We start from the raw sequence: 19,142 nt of genomic DNA, 5'->3' as shown, positions 1-19,142 counted from the left end.
TCGATTTTTTCTGTTCGATTCGTTTCGATTCGATTCGATTTGAATTATTATTTTTTTATTTTTTTATTTGATTATTTTTTTATTTGATTCGATTCAATTATTTTCTATTCGATTCGTTTCAATTCGATTCCATTATTTTTGATTTGATTCTATTTGAATCGATTATTTTTGATCGATTTGTTTCGATTCGATTCGATTTGATTATTTTTGATTCGATTCGAATCGATTCGATTTCGATTCTCTTTGTTTCGAATCGATTCGAATCGATTGTTTTTTTTATTCGATTCGATCATTTTCTCTTCAATTCGTTTCTATTCGGTTATTTTCAATTTGATTTGTTTCGATTTGATTCGATTTGATTATATTGATTCGATTCGATTCGAATATTATCGATTCAATTCGTTTCTATTCGATTTGATTCAATTCGATTAATTTCGATTCGATTCGATTTATTTCAATTCGTTTTGATTTAATTCGATTAATTTCGATTCAATTCGATTCGATTCGATTATTTTCGATTCGATTATTTTTGATTCGATTATTTTCGATTCGATTCGTTTCGATTAGATTATTTTTGATTTGATTCGTTTCGATTCGATTCGATTCGATTCGATTATTTTCGATTTGATTCATTTTGATTCGATTATTTTTGATTCAATTCATTTAGATATGATTCGATTCAATTATATTCGATTCGATTCGTTTCGATTCAATTATTTTCGATTCGATTCATTTCGATTCGATTCGATTCAATTAACTTTGTTTCGATTCGATTTGATTATTTTCGATTCGATTTATTTCGATTCGATTATTTTCAATTTGATTCGATTTATTTCAAGTCATTTCGATTCGATTCGATTAATTTCGATTCGATTAGTTTTGATTATTTCAATTCGAATAGTTTCGATTCGATTATTTTCGATTTGATTCGTTTCGATTAGATTATTTTCGATTCGATTCATTTCGATTCGATTCAATTATTTTCGATTTGATTCGATTATTTTCCATTTGATTCGTTTTGATTCGATTATTTCAATTCGTTTCGATTCGATTCGATTCGATTATTTTCGTTTCGATTCGTTTTGATTCTATTATTTTCGATTCGATTCGTTTCATTTCTATTATGTTCGATTCAATTCGTTTCGATTCGATTTGATTCGATTGGTTTCTATACTATATTCGATTTTATTCGTTTCGATTCAATTCGATTCGATTAATTTCTATAACATTCGATTCGATTCGATTCAATTATTTTTTATTCGATTCATTAGATTCAATTATTTTTGATTCGATTTGTTTCAATTCGATTCAATTATTTTCCAATCGATTCGTTTCAATTCGATTATTTTCGATTCGTTTCTATTCGATTCGATTCAATTCGATTATTTTCGATTCGATTCGTTTACATTCGATTATTTTCGTTTTGATTCGTTTCAATTCGATTTGATTCGATTATTTTCGATTCGATTCGTTTCGATTAGATTCGATTCGATTTGGTTAATTTTGATTGGATTCGATTCCTTTATTTTCGATTCGATTCGATTCTTTTTGTTTCAATTCACTTCAATTCTATTGGATTCGATTATTTTCAATTCGATTCGTTTTGATACTATTGGATTCAGTTTGTTTCGATTCAATTCGATTCGTTTAATTTTGATTCGATTTGTTTCGATTATTTTCAGCTGATTCGTTCCGAATCGATTTGATTTTTTTCGATTCAATAGGTTTCGATTAGATTCGATTAGATTATTTTCGATTCGATTCGATTCGATTATTTTGGATTCGATTATTTTCGATTCGATTCGTTTATATTCGATTATTTTCGTTTTGATTCGTTTCAATTCGATTCTGTTCGATTCGATTTCTTTCGAGTAGATTCGATTCGATTCAGTTAATTTCGATTGGATTCGATTCCTTTATTTTCGATTCGATTCATTTCGATTCGATTATTTTTGTTTCAACTTGCTTCAATTCTATTGGATTCGATTATTTTCGAATTGATTCATTTCGATTCGATTCAATTATATTCGACTCGATTATTTTCGATTCGATTATTTTCGATTTGATTCGTTTCGATACTATTAGAATCAATTTGTTTCGATACAGTTCGATTCGTTTAATTTTGATTCGATTTGTTTCGATTATTTTCAGCTGATTTGTTCCAATTTGATTCGATTCGATGTTTTTCGATTCGATATGTTTCGATTAGATTCGATTAGATTATTTTTGATTCGATTCGATTATTTTGGATTCGATTCGGTTTGATTCGATTCGATTTTTTTGGATTTGATTCAACTTGATTCGATTCCTTTCGATTCGATTCTTTTCGATTCGTTTTGACACTTTTCGATTCGATTTGCTTCGATATTTTCCACTCGATTCAATTTTTTCGATTCAATTCGATTCGATTCTTTTCGATTCATTTCGATTCGATTCTTTTCTCTTCGATTCTTTTCTATTCGAATTGAATTGAATTGAATCGATTCAATTATTTTCGAGTCGATTCTTTTCGATTCAATTATTTTCAATTCAATTCATTTCGATTCGGTTGGATTCGAATACTTTTGATTCGATTCAATTGGATTCTATTATTTTCTATTTCATTTCGAATCTATTCTATTCAATTTTTTCGATATGATTTGTTTCTTCTTTATTTGATTTGTTTCTATTCTTTTCAATTTGATTCGATTTGATTCTTTTTGATTCGATTCTTTTCGATTCGATTCGATTCGATCTTTTGCGATTCCATTCGATTTTTTTCGTTTGAATTGATTTGATTCTTTTCGTTTCGATTTGATAGTTATCAATTCGTTTCTTTTCAATTCTTTTCGATTCGATTCTTTTCAATTCGAATCTTTCTATTTGAGTCATTTCGATTTGAATTCCCTTCTTTTCAAGACAATTCGATTCGATTCTATTCTTTCAATTTGATTTGATTCTTTTCACTTCCATTCGATTCGATTCTTTTCATTCGGTGTGATTCGATTCGATTTTTTTCGATTCGAGACTTTTCGATTCGAATTTCTTTCTTTTCGAATCAATTCAATTCGATTATTTTCATTTCGATTCGATTCGATCACTTTCAATTTATTTGTTTCGATCCAATTATTTTCGATTCAATTCGTTTCGATTTGATTATTTTTGATTTGATTCGATTAGTTTTGATTCGATTCGATTTGATTATTTTCGATTCGATTCGTTTCATTATATTCGATTCGGTTAATTTCAATTTGATTATATTCCCTTATTTTCGATTCGATTCATTTCACTTCGATTATTTTCGTTTCGATTCACTTCAATTCGATTCATTTTGATTCGTTTATTTTCTTTTTTTTCTTTTTTATTTTTTTTGATTCGTTTATTTTCGATTGGATTCGTTTCGATTCGATTCGATTCAATTCGTTTCGATTCAATTCGATTCGATTAATTTTGATTCTATTTGATTCGAATATTTTCGGCTGATTTGTTTCGATTCGATTCGATTCTATTATTTTCGATTCGATTTGTTTCGATTCGATTATTTTCGATTTGATTCGATTCGATTATTTTCGATTTGATTCGTTTTGATTCGATTCGATTCGATTATTTTCTATTCGATTCTATTCGATTCTATTCCTTTCTATTCAATTCTTTTTGATTTGATTCTTTTCGATTCCTCGATTCAATTGTTTTGTATTCGATTCTCTTTGATTCGATTCGATTCTTTTCGATTCGATTCGATTCGATTCTTTTCGATTCATTTCGTTTCGATTCGATTCTTTTCGATTCGATTCTTTTCGAATCGATTTGATTCTTTTGGATTCGATTCTATTTGATTCGATTTTCAACTCGATTCGATTCTTTTCGATTCAATTTGATTCTTTTCGATTCAATTCGATTCAATTCTTTTCGATTCGATTCTTCTCGATTCTTTTCGATTCCTTTCAATTCGATTCGATTCTTTTCGATTTTTTCGATTCGATTCGATTCGTTTTTTTCGAATCAATTCAATTATTTTCGATCGACCCTTTCAATCCTTTTTTTTTTTTATTCATGATAGGCACACAGTGAGAGAGAGAGAGGCAGAGACACAGGCAGAGGGAGAAGCAGGCTCCATGCACCGGGAGCCCGACGTGGGATCCGATCCCGGGTCTCCAGGATCGCGCCCTGGGCCAAAGGCAGGCGCCAAACCGCTGCGCCACCCAGGGATCCCTCGATCGACCCTTTCGATTCGATTAGATTCTTTTCGATTCAATTTGATTAGATTCTTTTCGATTTGAGTCTTTTCGTTTCGATTCGATGCTTTTCGATCGACTCTTTTCGATTCCATTTGATTTGTTTCGATTCGATTTGATTCGATTCCTTTCGATTGGATTCGTTTCGATTAGATCGATACGATTCGATTCTTTTCAATTCTTTTCAATTCTTTTCAATTCGATTCGATTCGATTTTTTTCGATTCAATTCGATTTTTTTCGATTCGATTCCTTTCTTTTGATTCGATTGGATTGTTTTCGATCGACTCCTATCGATTCCATTCGATTCTTTTCGATTTGATTCGATTCGATTCTTTCCATTTGAGTCTTTTCGATTTGATTCGATTCTTTTCGATCGACTCTTTTCGTTTTTATTCGATTCGTTTAGATTCGATTCGATTCCATTCTTTCGATTCGATTCTTTTCGATTAGATCGATACAATTCTTTTCGATTCTATCGATTCGATTCTTTTCTATTTGATTTGATTCTTTTCGATTCAATTCGATGCTTTTCGATTCATTTCTTTTCAATTTCATTCGATTCAATCCAATTTTTTCAATTCGTTTCGATTCTTTACAATTCGAATCAATTTGATTCTTTTGGATTCGATTCGATTTGAATCAATTCGATTCTTTTCGATTCGATTATTTTCTATTCGATTCGATTTTTTCGAATGGATTCGATTCTTTTCGATTGACTTCTTTCTATTCGATTCGGTTCTTTTCTATTCGATTTGATTTGATTCTTTTCGATTCAATTCTTTTCTATTTGATTCGATTCTTTTCGATTGACACTTTTCGATTCAATTCGTTTCGATTTGATTCGATTCAATTCTTTTCGATTGGATTCTTTTCGATTCGATTCTATTCTTTTCGATTTGATTATTTTCGATTCGTCGATTCGATCCTTATCGATTCTATTCTTTTCGATTCGATTCTTTTCGTTTCAATTCGATACGATTCATTTCGAATCGATTCAATCTTTTTCAATTCGATTCTTTTCCATCCGATTCGATTTTTTTAGATTCGATTCTTTTTTATTTGGTTTGTTTCTATTCTTTTCGTTTCGATTTGATTCAAATTTTTTCCGATCGATTAGATTCTTTTCGATTCGATTTGATTCGATTCGATCTTTTTCGATTCAGTTCTATTCGATTTTTTTCGTTTCGATGCGATACTTTTCGATTCATTTCTTTTCGATTCTATTCGATTCGATTCTTTTCTATTCGATTCGAAACGAATCGAGAAGAATCGAATCGAATGAAATCGCATAGAAAATAATCGATTTGAATCGTATTGAAAAGATCGAATCGTATCGATTCGAATTGAATCGATTCGAGTTGATTCGATTCTTTTCGATTTGATTCGATTTGATTCTATTCGTTTCATTTCCATTCAATTCGATTTTTTTGTTTCGCTGTGATTTGATTCAATTTTTTTCGATTTGCTTTAATTTGACTCTTTTCGATTGATTCTTTTCAATTCAATTCGATTCAATTCTTTTCGATTTGATTCTATTCAATTCTTTTGAATTCGATTTTTTCAATTCCATTCTTTTTGATTCAATTCGATCAAATCAATTAGATTCTTTCCTAGTTGATTCGATTCAATTCGATTCGATTCAAATCGATTCGATTCTAATCAATTTGATTCTTTTTGATTCGATTCAATTAGAATATATTCGACCGATTTGATTTTATTCTTTTCGTTTCAGTTTGATTCTTTTCGATTCGATTCTTTTCAAATCGATTCGATTCATTTTATTCAATTCGATTCGATTCTTTTTTATTTGATTCCATTCTTTTTGATTCTACTTGATTTGAATATTTTTGGTTCGATACGAATTGCTTCGATTCTTTTCGATTCGATTCGATTCTTTTCATTTAGATTTGATTCTTTTTGATTCGATTCGATTCTTCGATTGGATTATTTTCGATTTGTTTTGTTTCTATTCAATTCTTTTCGATTCGATTCTTTTCAATTCGATTAGATTCTATTCAATTTTATTTGATCCAATTCGATTTGATTCGATTCTTTTCGATTCAATTCGATTTGATTCTTTTCGATTTGATTCGATTCGATTTTTTCGATTCTTTTTGATTCTTTTCCATGCGAATCGATTCTTTTTGATGTGATTCGATTCTTTCAATTCAATTCAATTCTATTCGTTTCGGTTTCATTGGACTCCTTTCGAATCTTTTCGATTCGACTCGATTCGATTCAAATCTATTTGATTCAATTCTTTTAAATTTGATTCTTTTCGATTTGTTTTCACTCATTTCTTTTCTATTCAATTCTTTTGATTCGATTCTATTCTTTTCAATTCGATTGATTTTTATCGTTTCGAGTCGATTCTTTTTGATTCGATTTGTTTTGATTGTTTTCGATTCAATTCGATTCGATTCTTCTCGATTCGATAGAAACAAATCGAATCGAATTGAATGGAAACAAATCGAATCAAAAATAATCGAAATGAAAAGAATTGAATCGATTTGAAAAGCGTCGAATCAAATCGAATCGAAAAGAATCGAAACAAATGAAATAAAGAAGAATCGTATCGAAAAAAATCGAATCGAATCGAAAAGAATCAAATCTTATCGAATCGAAAAGAATCGAATCGAATTGAATCTAAAAGAATTGAATTGAAAAGAATCGATTTGAATCGTACATAATCGAATCGAAAAGAATTGAATCGAATAGTTTCGTATTGAATCGAATGAAATGAAAAAAATCGAATTGAATTGAAAATAATCGATTTGAAACGAATCGAATCAAATCGGAAATAATCGAATCAAATTGAATCAAAACGAATCGAATCAAAAATAATCGAATCGAATCGAATCAAAATAATCGATTCGAATCAAATCAAAACAAATCAAATTGAAACAAATCGAATTGAAAATAATCGAATTGAATTGAATCAAAAAAATCGAATCAAAAATAATCGAATTGAATCGATTAAAAAAAAATTCGAATCAAAAAGACTAATATCAAAAAGAATCGAATTGAATCGAATCGACAAAAATCGAATTGAATCGCACCGAATCAAAAGAATCGAATCGAATGGAAGTGTAAAGAATCGAATCGAATCGAAAATCGAAGCGAATCGAATTGAACAGAATCGAATAGAATCGTTTTGAAAAGAAAGGAATTCAAATCGAAAAGAGTCGAATAAAAAGATTCGAATCTAATCGAATCGAAACGAAAAAAATCGAATCGAATCAAAATGAAAAAAATCGAATTGAATCAAATTGAATCGCAAAAGATCAAAACGAATCTAATCGAAAAGAATCAAATCGAAATGAATCGAAAAGAATAGAAACAAATCAAATAAAGAAGAATCAAATCATATCGAGAAAAATTGAATCGAATCGAATAGAGTCGAATCGAGATTAAATCGAAGAGAATCGAAAAGAATTGAAACAAAACGATTAGAAACAAATCGAAATGAATTGAATCTAATCGAATAGAAATTAATCAAATCGAATCAAAAAGACTCAAATCGAATCGAGAAGAATCGAATCAAATCGAATAGAAAAGAATTTATCGAATCGAAAAGAATCGAATCGGTAAGAATCGAATTGAAAAGAACTGAATAGAATCGATACAAATCGAAAAGAATTGAAGTGAATCGAATCGAATTGAAAAGAATCGAATCGAATCAAATCCCTAACCCTAACCCCTAACGCCTAACCCCTAACACTAAACCTATCCTAACCCTAACCCTAAACCTAACCCCTAGAACCTAACCCTAACCCTATTCCTAACCCTAACACTAACCCTAAACTTAACCCGTACCCTAACCCTAACCCGTACACTAACCCTAACCCGTACCCTAACCCTGACAGGTAACCTGACACTAAACTGTACCCCAAACCTAAACCGTAGCCTAACCCGTACCCTAACCCAAAGCCCATACCATAACCCGTACACTAAACCGTCCCCAAACCCGTACGATAACCAGTACTCTAACACTAACCTGTACCCTAACCCGTACCCTAACCTGTATCCTAACCCTAACCCTAACACGTACCTAACCATAACCCTAACCCTAACCACTAACCCCAGCCCTAACCCTGACACCTAACCCTAACATTAACCTAACCTGAACCCCTAACCACTAACCCTAACCTAACACTAACCCTAACCCTTAACCCTAACCCTTAACCCTACCCCTAACCCTAACCCTAATCCTAACACAAACCGAAACCCTAACCCTAACCCCTAACCCTAACCTTAACCCCTAACCTTAACCCTAACACTAACCCTAACCCCTAACCCTAACCCTAACCCCTAACCCTAACCATTAACACTAACCCTTAACCCTAACCCTACCCCTAACCCCTAACCCCTAACCTCTAAACCTAACCCTATTCCTAACCCTTAAACCTAACACTTAACCCTAAACCTAACCCTAAACCTAACCCTAACCCTAACCCCTCACCCTAACCCTAACACTAACCTAACACCTAACTCTAAACCTAACCCTAAATCTAACCCATACACTAACCCGTACCCTAACCCTAACACTCACCCGTAACCTAAACCTAACCCTAACCCATTCCCTACCTCTAACCAGTACCCTAAACCTAACCCTAACCCTAACCCATACCCTAACCCTAACCCATATCCGTACCCTAAACCTAACCTGTACCCTAACCCTAAACCATACCCTAACCCTAACCCGTACCCTAACCCTAAACTGTACCCTAACCCGTACACTAACCAGTACCCTAACCCTAACCCTAACCCGTTCCCTAACCCTAACCGTAATCCGTACTCTAACCGTAACCTGTACCCTAAACTAACCCTAACCCTAAACCTAAACCTAACCCTAACCCCTAACCCTAACCCTAACCCTAACCCCTCACCCTAACCCTAACCCTAACCCTAAGACTAACACTAACGTTAACCCGAAACCTAACCCGAAACCTAACAAATACACTAACCCATACCCTAACCCTAACACTCACCCGTAAACTAAACTTAACCCTAACCTGTACCCTAACCCTAACTCATACCCTAACCTAACCCATACCCTAAAACTAACCCTAACCCTAACCCGTACCCTAACCCTAACCCTATCCCATACCCTAACCTTAACCCTAACCCGTACAAAAACCAAACCCTAACCCTAACCCTTACCCTAACCTGTACCCTAACCCTAACCCGTACCTTAACCCTAATCTTAACCGCACCATAACACTAACCTGTACCCTAACCGTAACCCGTACCCTAATCCTAACCCGTACCCTAACCTAAACTGTACCCTAAACCTACCCCGTACCCTAACCCGTATCCTAAACCTAACCCTAACCCCTACCCTAACCATAACCCTAACCCTAACCCCTAAACCCAAACCCTAACCCTAACCCAACCCCCATCCCTAAACCTAACCCTAACCCCTAACCCTAACCCTAACCAACCCCAACCCCAAACCCAATCCCAACCCTAACCTAAACCTTACCCCTAACCCTAACCCTAACCCAAACCTGTAGCCCCTAACCCAACCTTAACCGTAACCCTTAACACTAATCCTAACCCTAACCCTAACCCAAACCCTAAACCTAACTCCTAACCCTACCCATAACCCTAACCCTAGCCCCTAACCCCTAACCCTAACCCCTAAACCGTAACCCCTAAACCTAACCCTAACACTAACCCTTAACCCTAACCCTTAACCCTAATCCTAACCCTAGCCCTAACCCAAAAACTAACCCCTACCCTAACCCAAACCCTAACCCCTAAGCCTAACCTTAACCCTAACCCTTAACCCTACACTTAACCCTAACCCTAACCCAAACCCTAACCCTAACCCAAACCCTAACCGTAACACCAAACCTTAACCCTAACCCTAACACTACCCCTAACCCCTAAACCCTAACCTCTAACCCTAACCCCTAATGCTATCCGTAACCCTTAACCTCAACACTTAACCCTAACCATTACCCTAACCTGTACCTTAACCCTAACCGAACCCTAACCGTAACCCATAGCCTAACCCTAACCCATATCCTAACCCTAAACCATACCCTAACACCAACAGTAACCCGTACACTAACCCTAACCCATATCCTAACCCTAACCCATATCCTAACACTTACACTAATCCCAACCCTAACGCTAACCCGTACACTAACCCTAAATGGTACCCTAACACTAACCCTAACCTGTACCCTAATTCTAAACTTAAAACTAACCCTAACCCGTACCATAACCCTAAACTGTACACTACCCTAACCCTAACCATAACCCGTACCCTCACACTAAAACTACCCCTAAACCTAACCCTAACCCTAACCCTAAACAGTACCTTAACCCTAACCCTAACGTGTACCTTAACCCTAACCCTAAACCTAAACCTAACCCTAAGCCGTATGCTAACCCGAACCCTAACCCAAACCCGTACCCTAACTCTAACACTAACTCTCCTGTACCCTAACCCTAACCTGTACCCTAACCCTAACCCTAATCCATACCCTAACCTGTACCATAACCCTAAACCTAACCCGTACCCTAAACCTAACCCTAACCCGAACCCGAACCCTAACTCCAACCCGTACCCTAACCCTAAACCGTATCCCAACCTGTACCCTAACCCGTACCCTAACCCTTACCCAAACCGTAATCCTATCCCATTCCCTAAACCGAACCCTAACCCTAACCCGTACCCTAACCCTAATCTGTACCCTAAACCTAAGCCTAATATGAACCCTAACCATAACCCTAACACTAACCCTAACCTGTAGCCTAACCCGAACCCTAAACATAACCCGAGCTTTAACCCTAACCCGTACTCTACCCTAACCGTAACCCTAACCTGTAACCTACCCCAACCCTAACCCTAACGCTAAAGAGTACCCTAAACCTAACCCTATCCCATACCCTAACCCTAACCCTAAACCTAACCCTAAACCTAACCTTAACCCATACCCTAAACCTAACCCGTACCCTAACGCTTACCCTAACCCTTATCCATACCCAAACCCAAACTCGAACCCGTACCCTAACCCTAACCTTACCCCAACACTAAACCTAACGAAACCCAATCCATAATCCTAACCCTAACCAAAACCTAATCCTAACCCTAACCCTTACCCTATCCCTAGCCCTAACCCGTAACCTAATGCTAACCCTAACCCTAACCCAAAACAGTACCCTAACTTTAACCCTAACCCATACCCTAACCCTAAAGCTAACCGTAAACCTAAACCAAACCCTATCCTGTACCCTAAACCTAACTCTAACCCTAACCCGTACCTAACCCTAACACTAACCTGTACCCTAATCCGTAGCCTAACCCGAACCCTAACCCGTAACCTAACCCTAACCCTAACACGTAGCCTACCCCTAACACTGAACCTACCCCTAACCCTAACCTGAACCCTAACCCTAACCCTAACCCTAACCCTAAGCTTAAACAGGACCCTAACCCTAACCCTAACCCGTAACCTCACCCAAACTTTACAGCATTGGAAGTCAGGTTGTTCCATGAATAAAGCTCTCCTGCACCTGGAGACACAACCGTTGAAGCCTGCAGCTTGCCCCTTGCATCCCATGAGCTTCTGACAAACATGTCTAGTGAGGATGTTCGTAACGTACAGGCTGTCAGATTGTGGGAGGTACAGCCCATAAGCTCAACTCTGAGAAGCGTGTATGCTTTGCAGGCAGCTGTCTGCTAGCCACTCTTTTATGGGAGTTAGAACCTAGCTACACTTTAATTGAACAAGGCTGTTGGAAATCGCTGTATTGAACTCAGTTACACGTGACTACAAGCTGAAATGTCTACATGCTTTTCACAACCTCTTCCAGCACCTAACATAAGGATGTTAGGACCTATGCCTACAGGCAGTCAGGTTGCGGGAGGGTCCTGCCCTCACCTCAACTCTCACAAGGAAGCACGTCTAGAAGCCAGCTTTCAACTAGCTGCATTCTTCTGGCCCTGAGAACGCAGCAGTATTCTAACTCAGGAGGTTCCAAGAATACCACTCTACTCCACCTGGAGACACCTTCCAGGCCTGCATTATTCCACTTGCGTTTCACAAGCTTCTGATAAACGTCTCTGGTGAACACGTTGGAAGGACATTCTGCAGGCAGTGTGGAACTGTGAGGGACTGTGTGTGAGCCCAACTCTCGGATGTAAGTTGCCGTTGGATGCAGGGTTCAAGTAGCTAGTATGGAACTTAGTATGTAGCACCAGTCTAAGACAGGAACTACTAGGAAGTCGCGGGATTGAGCTTGGAGGCACTACTCTTGTGGGCCTCACCTGGACGAGGTGACTGATTCCCACCTGGGACTCACCTGGACCTGATAACTTTGCTCCACACTTTGGCCTCACCTGACCCTGATGACTCTGGGCCCCCCACCTAGGCCTCAATCTGGACCTGGTGACTGTGGTCCCCACCTGGGACTCACCTGGACTTGGTGACTCTCGTTCCCACATGAACCACACCTGGACCTGGTGACTGTGGTGTCCTTCTAGCCTCACATTTACCTGGTGACTCCGGTCCCCACCAGGGCCTCACCTGGATCTGGTGACTCTGGCCTGCAGGTTGGCCTCACCTGGACCTGGTCAGTGGGGTTGCCACCTGGGCCTCACCCATACCTGGTGACTCAGGTCCCCACGTGGGCCTCACTTGGACCTGGTGAATCTGATCCTTACCTGGTCCTCACCCGGACCTGGGGACTCTGGTCACCACCTGGGCCTCACCTGGACCTGGTGAATCTGGTCCCCATCTGGGCCTCACCCAGCCCTGGTGACTTTGTCCCCCACCTGGACCTGATTGTTGTGGACTCCTTCTTGGCCTCATCTGGAACTGGAGACTCTCATCCTATCTGGGCCTCACCCAGTTCGGGTGACTCTGGTCCTCACCTGGGCATCATTGGGAGCTGGTTACTCTGTTCCACACCTGAGCCTCACCTGGACATGATGACTCTGGAACCACTCTGGGCCTCACCCTGACCTGGAGACTCTGGTCCCCATCTGGATGTCACCTGAACCAGGTGATTCCGGTACCCCTCTAGGCCTCAACCAGTCCTAGTGACTCTGGTCCTCAACTGGGCCTCACCTGGACCTAGTGAATATGCTCCCTACTTGGGCCTCATCTGGACCTGGTGACTCTGGTACCTACCTGGGCATCATCGGGACATGTTTACTCTATTCACCACTGGGACGCACCTGAACCTGGTAACTCTGGTCCTCACTTTGGCCTCTTCTGTACCAGGTGACTCTGGCCCCACCTGGGCCTCACCTGGAACTGGTGACTCTGATCCTCAGCATGGTCTCACCTGACCTGGTGACTGTGGTTCCCACCGGGACCTCATCTGGACCTCATGTCTCTGGTCCCCACCTGGGCCTCACCTGGACCTGTTGTCTCTGGTACCCACCTGGGTAACATCAGGACATGGTTACACTGTTCCCTAACAGGGACCCACCTGGACCTGTTAACTCTGGTCTTCACCTGGGCCACACCTGGACATGATGACACTGGTTCCCACCTGATTCTCACCTGGACCTGGTGAGTCTGATCCCCACCTGGGCCTCACCTGTAACTGGTGACTTTCATTCCCACATGGTCCTCATGTGGACCTGGTGGCTGCAGTGTTTCTAGCTTCTCATGTACTTCTCAAATCCCACTTTGACCTGACATGGACCTGCTGACTCTGGTAGCCACCTGCGCCTCACATCGAACTGTTGACTCTGGTTCTTTCAAGGGACTCCCCTGTACCTGGTGATCCTGCTCCCCACCTGGGCCTCACCTGGACGTGGTGACTGTTGTCACCACCTGGGACTCACCTGGACCTGGTTACTGTGTTCCACAGCTGGGCCTCATGTAGACCTGTTGACCATGGTCCACAGCCGGCTTCACACGGACCTGCTGCCTCTGGTCCCCACCTGGGACTTATTTGTACCTGGTAACTCTGGTCCTCACCTGAGCCTCATCTGGCCCTGGTGACTCTGGTCCCCACCTGGGCTTCACCTGGATCTGGTGACTCTGGTCACCACCTGGACCTCTCCTGGACCTGGTGACTCTCTTTCCAACATGGACCTCACCCAGACCTGTAACTCTTGTCCCCACTTTGACCTAACTCAGACCTGGTGAATCTTGTCCCCACCTAGGCCTCACCCAGACCTGGTGACTCTTGTCCCCAGCTATGCCTCAATTCGACCTGATGAATCTGGTCCTCACGTGGGCCTCACATGGACCTGGGACTCAGCTGGATATAGTTGCTCTGGTTCCCACATGGGGCTCAGCTGATACTGGTGCCTGTGGTCTCCTTCTATGCCTCACCAGGACCTGGTGATTCTGATCCCCATCTTGGCCTTGCATGGTCCTAGTGACTCTGGTCCTCACCTAGGCATCATTGGGACCTGGATACTCTATTCCACACCTGGCCTCACGTTGACTGGAGACCTCTGGTCCCACTCTGGGCCTCAAACTAAACTGGTTACTCTGGTTCCCCCTCTGGGCCTCACCCTTACCTGGTGACTCTGGTCCCCCCCTGAGCTTCACTTGGACCTGGTGAATCTGGTCCTTAGCTGGTCCTCACCTGGACCTGGTGACTCTGGTCACCACCTGGGTCTCACCTGGACTTGGTGAATCTTCTTGCCTCCTGGGCCTCACCTGGACCTTGTGACTGTGGTCCCACCTGGACCTCACCTTGATCTGGTGGCTCTGGTTCCCATATGGGGTTCACCTGAACCTGGTTCCTGTGGTCTCCTGGCCTCACCTGGAACAAAACGACTCTGATCCACATTTGGGCCTCACGGGGACCTGGTGACTCTGGTCCTTACCTGGGCATCATTGGGACCTGGTTACTCTCTTCTATACCTGGGCCTCACCTGGACCTGGTGACTCTGGTCACCCTCTGGATCTCACCCTGACCTGGTGACTGTGCTCCCACCTGGGCCTCACCTGGATGAGGTGACTGGTTCCCACAGGGAAGTCACCTGGACCTGGTGAATCTGGTCCTCACATGGGCATCATAGGACCTGGTTACTCAGTTCCACATCAGGGCCTCACCTGGACCCAGTGACTTCGTCCACCTCGGAGGCTCACCCTGACGTGGTTACTCTGGTTTTCACCTGGATATCACCTGGACCGGGTGACTCTGGTCACCCTCTGGGCCTCACCCGTAGATGGGGACTCTGGTCCTCAAGTGGGCCTCAACAGGACCTGGTGAATCTACTCCTCACTTAGGCTTTGTCTGGACCTTGTGACTGTGGTCCCACCTGGGCATCAATGGGACATGGGTACTCTGTTCCCCACCTGGGACTCACCGAGACCTGTTAACGTTCCCCCACACTTTGGCCTCACCTGGCCCTGATGACTCTGGGCCCCCCACCTAGGCCTCAGTCTTGACCTGGTGACTGTGGACCCCACTTGGGTCTCACGTGGACCTGGTGACTCTCGTTCCCACATGAACCACACCTGGGCCTGGTGACTCTGGTGTCCTTCTAGCCTCACATTTACCTGATGACTCTGCTCCCTACCAGGGCCTCACCTGGATCTGGTGATGCTGGCCGGCAGGTTGGTCTTACCTGGACCTGGTGAGTCGGGTTGCCACCTGGGCCTCACCCATACCTGGTGACTCAGGTCCCCAAGTGGGCCTCACTTGGACCTGGTGAATCTGGTCCCCATCTGGGCCTCACCCAGTCCTGGTGACTTTGTTCCCCACCTGGACCTGATTGCTGTGGACTCCTTCTTGTCCTCACCTGGAACTGGTGACTCTTTGATTCAATTCATTTGGATTCGATTCCTTTCAATTTAATTTGATTTGGTTCATTTCGATTCTTTTCAATTCGATTCGATTCGATTCTTTTCGATTCGATTGGAATCTATTCGATTCAAATCTTTTCAATTCTATTCTTTTCGTTTTAATTCTATTCGATTCGATTCGATTATTTTCGCCTCGATTCGATAGTTTTCTATTCGTTTCTTTTCTTTTCGATTCATTTTGTTTCGAATTCCTTTCTTTTTGAATCGATTCGAGTCGATTATATTCTTTTCGATTCGATTCGAATCGGTTCGATTCAATTCGATTCGATTCAATTCACTTCCATTCAATTTGATTTGATTTGGTTCGATTCGATTCGATTCGATTCGATACTTTTCACTTCCATTCGATTCGATTCTTTTGATTTGATGCGATTCGATTATTTTCATTTCGATTGATTATTTTCGACTCGATTTTTTTCGATTCAATTCGATTCGATTCTTTTTGATTTGATTTGATTCGATTCTTTTCGATTGCTTTCAATTCGATTCGATTTGATTCTTTTCGATTGAATCATTTCGATTCTTTTCGATTAGATTCGATTCGAATATTTTCGATTTGATATTTTTCTATTGGATTTGATTCTTTTGGATTCTATTGGATTTGATTCTTTTGGATTCTATTCTTTTCGATTAAATTCAATTAGACTCAATTCTTTTCGATTCGATTCAATTAAATTAGGTTCTTTTCGAATCTTTTCGAATTGATTTGATTCGATTCGATTCTTTTCATTTCGATTCGATTCTTTTCAATTTGATTGGATTCAAATCGGTTAGATTTTTTTCTATTTGATTTGATTCGATACGATTTGATTCTTTTCAATTCGATTCGATTCTTTTCGATTCGATTTGATTAGATTATTTTCGTTTCGATTCGATAGTTTTTGATTCGTTTCTTTTCGATTCGATTCTTTTCGATTCGAGTTCCTTTCTTTTCGAATCGATTCGATTCTTTTCGATTTTGATTTGATTCGAATCGATTCTTTCGCTTCCATTCGATTCGATTTTTTTGATTCGCTGTGATTTGATTCGATTTTTTCGATTCAATTTGATTCTTTTCGATTCGATTCGTTTGGAATCTATTCGATTCAATTCTTTTCGTTTCGATACTTTTCGAATAGATTCGATTCGATTCGATTCCTTCGATAATTTTCGTTTCGATTCAATAGTTTTTGATTCGTTTCTTTTTGATAGTTTTTGTTTCGAATTCCTTTCTTTTCGAATCGATTCGATTCGATTCTCTTCTTTTCTATTCGATTCGATTCGGTTCGATTCGATTCAATTCGATTCGGTTCGATTCCATTCAATTCGATACTTTTCACTTCCATTCGATTCGATTCTATTGATTTGATGCGATTCGATTCTTTTGGATTCGATTCTTTTCAATTCGATTTTTTTGGATTTGATTCGATTCGATTCTTTTCGATTTGATTTGATTCGATTCTTTTCGATTCTTTTCAATTCGATTCGATTCTTTTCGATTGAATTCATTTCAATTCTTTTCGATTCTTTTCGATTCGATTCAATTCGATTCTTTTCGATTCGATTCGTTCGATTTGATTTGATGTTTTTCGATTGGATTTGATTCTTTTTGATTCTACACTTTTCGATTAGGTTCAATTAGACTCAATTCTTTTCAATTCAATTAAATTAGGTTCTTTTCTATTCTTTTCGAATCGATTTGATTCGATTCGATTCTTTTCGATTGGATTCGATTCAAATCGATTAGATTCTTTTCTATTTGATTTGATTCCATACGATTCGATTCTTTTCAATTCGATTTGATTTTTTCGATTCGATTCGATTTGATTTTTCGATTTGATTAGATTATTTTCGTTTCGATTCGATAGTTTTTGATTCGTTTCTTTTCGATTCGAATTCCTTTCTTTTCGAATCGATTCGAGTCGATTTCATTCTTTTCAATTTGATTTGATTCTATTCTATTCTTTTCATTTCCATTCAATTCGATTTTTTTGATTCGCTGTGATTTGATTCGATTTTTTTATTCGATTCGATTCGATTCTTTTCGATTGAATCTTTTCAATTCAATTCGATTCAATTCTTTTTGATTTGATTATATTCTATTCTTTTGAATTCGATTTTTTCGATTCCATTCTTTTCGACTCAATTCGGTCAAATCAATTAGATTCTTTTCTAGTTGATTTGATTCGATTCGATTCTTTTCGATTCGATTCAATTTGATTCTTCTCAATTCGATTAGAATCGATTGATTCTATTTGATTCGTTTCAGTTAGAATATATTCGACCGATTTGTTTCGATTCTTTTCATTTTGGTTCGATTCTTTTTGATTCGATTCCTTTCAAATTGATTCGATTCTTTTCATTCAATTCAATTAGATTATTTTCGATCCGATTCAATTCAATTCTTTTCGTTTCAATTTGATTCTTTTCGATTCGATTCTTTTCGATTCGATTCTATTCGATTCGATGCATTTCATTTCGATTTGATTCTTTTCGATTCAATTCAATTAGATTGTTTTCGATTCGATTAGATTCTTTTCGATTGTATTTGATTTGAATCTTTTCGATTTGATTCGAATTGCTTCGATTCTTTTCGATTCGATTCATTTGATTCTTTTCATTTAGATTTGATTCTTTTTGATTCGAATCGATTCGATTCTTTTTGGTATGATCCTATTCTTTTCGATTCGATTCTATTCTTTTAGTTTGATTCGATTCTTTTCTATTTGATTCGATTCTTTTTGATTCGATTTGATTCGATTCTTTTGGATTAGTTTCGATTTGATTCTTTTCGAATCGATTCGATATGATTCTTTTCAATTCGAATCGATTCGATTCTTTTATATTCTATGCAATTCGATTCTTCTTTACTCGATTCGATACGATTAGATTCTTTTCGATTTGATTCGATACAATTAGATTATTTTCTATTCGATTCAATTCGATACTTTTCGATTCGATTCGATTCTTTACTATTTGATTCGATTCAATTCTTTTCGATTCGATTCGATTTTTTCCGATTCGATCAGATTCTTCTCGATTTGATTTGATTCTTTTTGATTGGATGCGACTCTATTCTATTCAATTCTTTTCGATTCTTTTCTATTCGATCCTTTTTGATTCGATTCGATTTTATTTTTTTCGATTCA

Source organism: Canis aureus, chromosome 30 (genome assembly GCF_053574225.1).
Source record: "Canis aureus isolate CA01 chromosome 30, VMU_Caureus_v.1.0, whole genome shotgun sequence".
Taxonomy (NCBI): domain Eukaryota; kingdom Metazoa; phylum Chordata; class Mammalia; order Carnivora; family Canidae; genus Canis; species Canis aureus.
Note: the sequence above shows the minus strand (reverse complement) of the source record.